The following is a 9,069-nucleotide window of genomic DNA, read 5'->3' on the forward strand; positions in this document are numbered from 1 at the left end:
GTTACAACTTGTTGATATATTATGAGTAGGGTCTAATAGTTTTCTATTGATTAATACTAACCAGAAGCCTGCTATGGTCCCATGCTAGACCCATGGATTTCGGTTGTTTGTATTGTTTAACGTCCTTTCAACAGCTATGGCCATAAAAATGTATGGGCAAGTATGAGGGCGTGGATGTAAAAGTGTATTGGCGAGTGTGAGGGTGTCGATGAAAAAGTGTATGGGCGAGTGTGATGGTATGGATGTATAAGTGTATGGGCGAGTGTGAGGGTGTGGATATAAAAGTGTATTGGTGAGTGTGATGGTGTGGATATAAAAGTATACTGGTGAGTGTGAGGGTGTGGATATAAAGGTGTATTGGCGAGTGTGAGGGTGTGGATGTATAAGTGTATGGGCGAGTGTGAGGGTGTAGATATAAAAGTGTAATGGCGAGTGTGAGGGTGTGGATATAAAAGTGTATTGGTGAGTGTGAGGGTGAGGATATCAACGTGTATGGGCGAGTGAGAGGGTGTGGATGTAAAAGTGTATTAGAGAGTGTGAGGGTGTGGATACAAAAATGTATGGGCGAGTGTGAGGGTGTGTATATAAAAGTGTATTGGCAAGTGTGAAGGCGTGGTTGTAAAAGTGTATTGGCAAGTGTGAAGGCGTGGGTATAAAAATGTATAGGCGAGTGTGAGGGTTTGGATGTAAAAGTGTATGGGCAAGTGTGAAGGTGTGGATGTATAAGTGTATGGGCGAGTGTGAGGATGTGGATATAAAAATGTATGGGCGAGTGTGAGGGTGTGGATATAAAAGCGTATTGGCGAGTGTGAGGGTGGCGATGTAAAAGTGTATGGGCGAGTGTGAGGGTGTGGATGTTAAAATGTATGGGCGAGTCTGAGGATGTGGATGTTAAAATGTATTGGTGAGTGTGAGGATGTGGATGTTAAAATGTATGGGCGAGTGTGAGGGTGTGGATGTAAAAGTGTATGGGCGAGTGTGAGGGTGTGGATGTTAAAATGTATGGGCGAGTGTGAGGGTGTGGATGTAAAAGTTTATGGGCGAGTGTGAGGGTGTGGATGTAAAAGTTTATGGGCGAGTGTGAGGGTGTGGATATAAAAGTGTATTGGTGAGTGTGAGGGTGTGGATGTTAAAGTGTATGGGCGAGTGTGAGGGTGTGGATATAAAAGTGTATTGGTGAGTGTGAAGGTGTGGATGTAAAAGTTTATGGGCGAGTGTGAGGGTGTGGATATAAAAGCGAATTGGCGAGTGTGAGGGTGTGGATGTAAAAGTGTATTGGTGAGTGTGAGGGTGTGGATATAAAAGCGTATTGGCGAGTGTGAGGGTGTGGATGTAAAAGTGTATTGGTGAGTGTGAGGGTGTGGATGTTAAAGTGTATGGGCGAGTGTGAGGATGTGGATGTTAAAATGTATGGGCAAGTGTGAGGATGTGGATGTATAAGTGTATGGGCGAGTGTGAGGGTGTGGATATCAAAGCGCATTGGCGAGTGTGAGGGTGTGGATGTAAAAGTGTATTGGTGAGTGTGAGGTTGTGGATATAAAAGCGTATTGGCGAGTGTGAGGGTGTGGATACAAATTGTATGGGCGAGTGTGAGGGTGTGGATGTAAAGGTGTATTGGTGAGTGTGAGGATGTGGATGTAAAAGTGTATTGGTGAGTGTGAGGGTGTGGATATAAAAGTGTATGGGCGAGTGTGAAGGATGTGGATGTAAAAGTGTATTGGTGAGTGTGAAGGATGTGGATGTAAAAGTGTATTGGTGAGTGTGAGGGTGTGGATATCAAAGCGTATTGGCGAGTGAGAGGGTGTGGATGTAAAAGTGTATTGGTGAGTGTGAGGGTGTGGATGTTAAAGTGTATGGGCGAGTGTGAGGATGTGGATGTTAAAATGTATGGGCGAGTGTGAGGAAGTGGATGTATAAGTGTATGGGCGAGTGTGAGGGTGTGGATATAAAAGCGTATTGGCGAGTGTGAGGGTGTGGATGTAAAAGTGTATTGGTGAGTGTGAGGATGTGGATGTAAAAGTGTATTGGTGAGTGTGAGGATGTGCATGTTAAAATGTATGGGCGAGTGTGAGGGTGTGGATGTTAAAATGTATGGGCGAGTGTGAGGATGTGGATGTTAAAGTGTATGAGCGAGTGTGAGGATGTGGATGTAAAAGTGTATGGGCGAGTGTGAGGGTGTGGATGTATAAAAGTGTATGGGCGAGTGTGAGGGTGTGGATGTTAAAGTGTATGAGCGAGTGTGAGGATGTGGATGTAAAAGTGTATGGGCGAGTGTGAGGATGTGGATGTAAAAGTGTATGGGCGAGTGTGAGGGTGTGGATGTTAAAATGTATGAGCAAGTGTGAGGATGTGGATATAAAAGTGTATTGGCGAGTGTGAGGGTGTGGATATAAAACTGTATTGGCGAGTGTGAGGGTGTGGATATAAAAGTGTATGGGCGAGTGTGAGGGTGTGGATGTAAAAGTGTATTGGTGAGTGTGAGGGTGTGGATGTAAAAGTGTATTGGTGAGTGTGAAGGTGTGGATGTTAAAGTGTATGGGCGAGTGTGAGGGTGTGGATGTTAACGTGTATGGGCGAGTGTGAGGGTGTGGATATAAAAGTGTATGGGCGAGTGTGAGGGTGTGGATGTAAAAGTGTATGGGCGAGTGTGAGGGTGTGGATGTAAAAGTGTATTGGTGAGTGTGAAGGTGTGGATATAAAAGTGTATTGGTGAGTGTGAGGGTGTGGATGTTAAAGTGTATTGGCGAGTGTGAGGGTGTGGATGTTAAAGTGTATGGGCGAGTGTGAGGGTGTGGATGTAAAAGTGTATGGGCGAGTGTGAGGGTGTGGATGTAAAAGTGTATGGGCGAGTGTGAGGGTGTGGATGTTAAAGTGTATGGGCGAGTGTGAGGGTGAGGATATAAAAATGTATGGGCGATTGTGAGGGTGTGGATATAAAAGTGTATTGGCAAGTGTGAACGCGTGGGTATAAAAGTGTATGGGCAAGTGTGAAGGCGTGGGTATAAAAGTGTATCGGCGAGTGTGAGGGTGTGGATATAAAAGTGTATGGGCAAGGGTGAAGGCGTGTGTATCAATGTGTATGGGCGAGTGTGAGGGTGTGGATGTATAAGTGTATGGGCGAGTGTGAGGGTGAGGATATCAACGTGTATGGGCGAGTGAGAGGGTGTGGATATTAAAGTGTATGGGCGGGTGTGAGGGTGTGGATGTATAAGTGTAATGGCGAGTGTGAGGGTGTGGATGTATAAGTGTATGGACGAGTGTGAGGGTGTGGATGTATAAGTTTATGGGCGAGTGTGAGGGTGTGGATATAAAAGTGTATTGGTGAGTGTGAGGGTGTGGATGTTAAAGTGTATTGGCGAGTGTGAGGGTGTGGATATAAAAGTGTTTTGGTGAGTGTGAGGGTGTGGATGTTAAAGTGTATTGGCGAGTGTGAGGGTGTGGATGTTAAAGTGTATGGGCGAGTGTGAGGGTGTGGATATTAAAGTGTATTGGCGAGTGTGAGGGTGTGGATATTAAAGTGTATGGGCGAGTGTGAGGGTGTGGATGTTAAAGTGTATGGGCGAGTGTGAGGGTGTGGATGTTAAAGTGTATTGGCGAGTGTGAGGGTGTGGATATTAAAGTGTATGGGCGAGTGTGAGGGTGTGGATGTTAAAGTGTATGGGCGAGTGTGAGGGTGTGGATGTAAAAATGTATGGGCGAGTGTGGGGGTATGGATGTATAAGTGTATGGGCGAGTGTGAGGGTGTGGATGTAAAAATGTATGGGCGAGTGTGAGGGTGTGGATGTAAAAGTGTATTGGTGAGTGTGAGGGTGTGGATGCTAAAGTGTATTGGCGAGTTTGAGGATGTGGATGTCAAAGTGTATGGGCGAGTGTGAGGGTGTGGATGCTAAAGTGTATTGGCGAGTTTGAGGATGTGGATGTATAAAAGTGTTTTGGCGAGTGTGAGGATGTGGATGTATAAGTGTATGGGCGAGTGTGAGGGTGTGGATGTATAAAAATGTATGGGTGAGTGTGAGGGTGTGGATATAAAAGTGGATGGGCAGGGGTGAAGGCGTGTGTATAAATGTGTATTGGCGAGTGTGAGGGTGTGGATATTAAAGTGTATGAGCGAGTGTGAGGGTGTGGATGTTAAAGTGTATGGGCGAGTGTGAAGGTGTGGATGTATAAGTGTATGGGCGAGTGTGAGGATGTGGATATAAAAATGTATGGGCGAGTGTGAGGGTGTGGATATAAAAGCGTATTGGCGAGTGTGAGGGTGACGATGTAAAAGTGTATGGGCGAGTGTGAGGGTGTGGATGTTAAAATGTATGGGCGAGTCTGAGGATGTGGATGTTAAAATGTATTGGTGAGTGTGAGGGTGTGGATGTAAAAGTGTATGGGCGAGTGTGAGGGTGTGGATGTTAAAATGTATGGGCGAGTGTGAGGGTGTGGATGTTAAAGTGTATTGGTGAGTGTGAAGGTGTGGATGTAAAAGTTTATGGGCGAGTGTGAGGGTGTGGATATAAAAGTGTATTGGTGAGTGTGAGGGTGTGGATGTTAAAGTGTATGGGCGAGTGTGAGGGTGTGGATATAAAAGTGTATTGGTGAGTGTGAAGGTGTGGATGTAAAAGTTTATGGGCGAGTGTGAGGGTGTGGATATAAAAGCGAATTGGCGAGTGTGAGGGTGTGGATGTAAAAGTGTATTGGTGAGTGTGAGGGTGTGGATATAAAAGCGTATTGGCGAGTGTGAGGGTGTGGATGTAAAAGTGTATTGGTGAGTGTGAGGGTGTGGATGTTAAAGTGTATGGGCGAGTGTGAGGATGTGGATGTTAAAATGTATGGGCAAGTGTGAGGATGTGGATGTATAAGTGTATGGGCGAGTGTGAGGGTGTGGATATCAAAGCGCATTGGCGAGTGTGAGGGTGTGGATGTAAAAGTGTATTGGTGAGTGTGAGGGTGTGGATGTAAAAGTGTATTGGTGAGTGTGAGGATGTGGATGTTAAAATGTATGGGCGAGTGTGAGGGTGTGGATGTTAAAGTGTATGGGCGAGTGTGAGGATGTGGATGTATAAGTGTATTGGTGAGTGTGAAGGTGTAGATGTTAAAGTGTATTGGTGAGAGTGAGGGTGTGGATATAAAAGTGTATGGGCGAGTGTGAGGGTGTAGATGTAAAAGTGTATTGGTGAGTGTGAGGGTGTGGATGTAAAAGTGTATTGGCGAGTGTGAGGTTGTGGATATAAAAGCGTATTGGCGAGTGTGAGGGTGTGGATGTAAAAGTGTATTGGCGAGTGTGAGGTTGTGGATATAAAAGCGTATTGGCGAGTGTGAGGGTGTGGATACAAAAATGTATGGGCGAGTGTGAGGGTGTGGATGTAAAAGTGTATTGGTGAGTGTGAGGGTGTAGATGTAAAAGTGTATTGGTGAGTGTGAGGGTGTGGATGTAAAAGTGTATTGGCGAGTGTGAGGTTGTGGATATAAAAGCGTATTGGCGAGTGTGAGGGTGTGGATACAAATTGTATGGGCGAGTGTGAGGGTGTGGATGTAAAGGTGTATTGGTGAGTGTGAGGATGTGGATGTAAAAGTGTATTGGTGAGTGTGAGGGTGTGGATATAAAAGTGTATGGGCGAGTGTGAAGGATGTGGATGTAAAAGTGTATTGGTGAGTGTGAAGGATGTGGATGTAAAAGTGTATTGGCGAGTGTGAGGTTGTGGATATAAAAGCGTATTGGCGAGTGTGAGGGTGTGGATGTAAAAGTGTATTGGCGAGTGTGAGGTTGTGGATATAAAAGCGTATTGGCGAGTGTGAGGGTGTGGATACAAAAATGTATGGGCGAGTGTGAGGGTGTGGATGTAAAAGTGTATTGGTGAGTGTGAGGGTGTAGATGTAAAAGTGTATTGGTGAGTGTGAGGGTGTGGATGTAAAAGTGTATTGGCGAGTGTGAGGTTGTGGATATAAAAGCGTATTGGCGAGTGTGAGGGTGTGGATACAAATTGTATGGGCGAGTGTGAGGGTGTGGATGTAAAGGTGTATTGGTGAGTGTGAGGATGTGGATGTAAAAGTGTATTGGTGAGTGTGAGGGTGTGGATATAAAAGTGTATGGGCGAGTGTGAAGGATGTGGATGTAAAAGTGTATTGGTGAGTGTGAAGGATGTGGATGTAAAAGTGTATTGGTGAGTGTGAGGGTGTGGATATCAAAGCGTATTGGGCGTGAGAGGGTGTGGATGTAAAGTGTATTGGTGAGTGTGAGGGTGTGGATGTTAAAGTGTATGGGCGAGTGTGAGGATGTGGATGTAAAAGTGTTTTGGCGAGTGTGAGGATGTGGATGTATAAGTGTATGGGCGAGTGTGAGGGTGTGGATGTATAAAAATGTATGGGTGAGTGTGAGGGTGTGGATATAAAAGTGGATGGGCAGGGGTGAAGGCGTGTGTATAAATGTGTATTGGCGAGTGTGAGGGTGTGGATATTAAAGTGTATGAGCGAGTGTGAGGGTGTGGATGTTAAAGTGTATGGGCGAGTGTGAGGGTGTGGATGTATAAAAGTGTATTGGCGAGTGTGAGGATGTGGATGTATAAGTGTATGGGCGAGTGTGAGAGTGTGGATGTATAAAAGTGTATGGGCGAGTGTGAGGGTGTGGATATAAAAGTGTATTGGTGAGTGTGAGGGTGTGGATGTTAAAGTGTATTGGCGAGTGTGAGGGTGTGGATATTAAATCGTATGGGCGAGTGTGAGGGTGTGGATGTTAAAGTGTATGGGCGAGTGTGAGGGTGTGGATGTAAAAGTGTATGGGCGAGTGTGAGGGCGTGGATGTTAAAGTGTATGGGCGAGTGTGAGGGTGTGGATGTATAAAAGTGTATTGGCGAGTGTGAGGGTGTGGATATAAAAGTGTATGTGCGAGTGTGAGGATGTGGATGTATAAAAGTGTATTGGCGAGTGTGAGGGTGTGGATATAAAAGTGTATTGGCCAGCGTGAGGATGTGGATGTTAAAATGTATGGGCGAGTGTGAGGATGTGGATGTATAAGTGTATAGGCGAGTGTGAGGGTGTGGATGTATAAAAGTGTATGGGCGAGTGAGAGGGTGTGGATGTTAAAGTGTATGAGCGAGTGTGAGGATGTGGATGTAAAAGTGTATGGGCGAGTGTGAGGGTGTGGATGTTAAAATGTATGAGCAAGTGTGAGGATGTGGATATAAAAGTGTATTGGCGAGTGTGAGGGTGTGGATATAAAACTGTATTGGCGAGTGTGAGGGTGTGGATATAAAAGTGTATGTGCGAGTGTGAGGGTGTGGATGTAAAAGTGTATTGGTGAGTGTGAGGGTGTGGATGTAAAAGTGTATTGGTGAGTGTGAAGGTGTGGATGTTAAAGTGTATGGGCGAGTGTGAGGGTGTGGATGTTAACGTGTATGGGCGAGTGTGAGGGTGTGGATGTATAAGTGTATGGGCGAGTGTGAGGGTGAGGATATAAAAATGTATGGGCGATTGTGAGGGTGTGGATATAAAAGTGTATTGGCAAGTGTGAACGCGTGGGTATAAAAGTGTATGGGCAAGTGTGAAGGCGTGGGTATAAAAGTGTATGGGCGAGTGTGAGGGTGTGGATATAAAAGTGTATGGGCATGGGTGAAGGCGTGTGTATCAATGTGTATGGGCGAGTGTGAGGGTGTGGATGTATAAGTGTATGGGCGAGTGTGAGGGTGAGGATATCAACGTGTATGGGCGAGTGAGAGGGTGTGGATATTAAAGTGTATGGGCGGGTGTGAGGGTGTGGATGTATAAGTGTAATGGCGAGTGTGAGGGTGTGGATGTATAAGTGTATGGACGAGTGTGAGGGTGTGGATGTATAAGTGTATGGGCGAGTGTGAGGGTGTGGATATAAAAGTGTATTGGTGAGTGTGAGGGTGTGGATGTTAAAGTGTATTGGCGAGTGTGAGGGTGTGGATATAAAAGTGTTTTGGTGAGTGTGAGGGTGTGGATGTTAAAGTGTATTGGCGAGTGTGAGGGTGTGGATGTTAAAGTGTATGGGCGAGTGTGAGGGTGTGGATGTAAAAGTGTATGGGCGAGTGTGAGGGCGTGGATGTTAAAGTGTATGGGCGAGTGTGAGGGTGTGGATGTATAAAAGTGTATTGGCGAGTGTGAGGGTGTGGATATAAAAGTGTATTGGCCAGTGTGAGGATGTGGATGTTAAAATGTATGGGCGAGTGTGAGGATGTGGATGTATAAGTGTATAGGCGAGTGTGAGGGTGTGGATGTATAAAAGTGTATGGGCGAGTGTGAGGATGTGGATGTAAAATTGTATGGGCGAGTGTTAGGGTGTGGACATTAAAGTGTATGGGCGAGTGTGAGGGTGTGGATGTTAAAGTGTATGGGCGAGTGTGAGGGTGTGGATGTATAAAAGTGTATGGGCGAGTGTGAGGATGTGGATGTATAAGTGTATGGGCGAGTGTGAGGATGTGGATGTTAAATCGTATGGGCGAGTGTGAGGATGTGGATGTATAAGTGTATGGGCGAGTGTGAGGGTGTGGATGTTAAATCGTATGGGCGAGTGTGAGAGTGTGGACGTATAAAAGTGTATGGGCGAGTGTGAGGGTGTGGATATAAAAGTGTATTGGTGAATGTGAGGGTGTGGATGTTAAAGTGTATTGGCGAGTGTGAGGGTGTGGATGTATAAAAGTGTATTGGCGAGTGTGAGGGTGTGGATATAAAAGTGTATGGGCGGGTGTGAGGGTGTGGATGTATAAGTGTAATGGCGAGTGTGAGGGTGTGGATGTAAAAGTGTATGGGCGAGTGTGAGGGTGTGGATGTATAAAAGTGTATGGGCGAGTGTGAGGATGTGGATGTATAAGTGTATGGGCGAGTGTGAGGATGTGGATGTTAAATCGTATGGGCGAGTGTGAGGATGTGGATGTATAAGTGTATGGGCGAGTGTGAGGGTGTGGATGTTAAATCGTATGGGCGAGTGTGAGAGTGTGGACGTATAAAAGTGTATGGGCGAGTGTGAGGGTGTGGATATAAAAGTGTATTGGTGAATGTGAGGGTGTGGATGTTAAAGTGTATTGGCGAGTGTGAGGGTGTGGATGTATAAAAGTGTATTGGCGA

The sequence above is a fragment of the Pecten maximus genome, chromosome 6 (assembly GCF_902652985.1).
Source record: "Pecten maximus chromosome 6, xPecMax1.1, whole genome shotgun sequence".
NCBI lineage: Eukaryota > Metazoa > Mollusca > Bivalvia > Pectinida > Pectinidae > Pecten > Pecten maximus.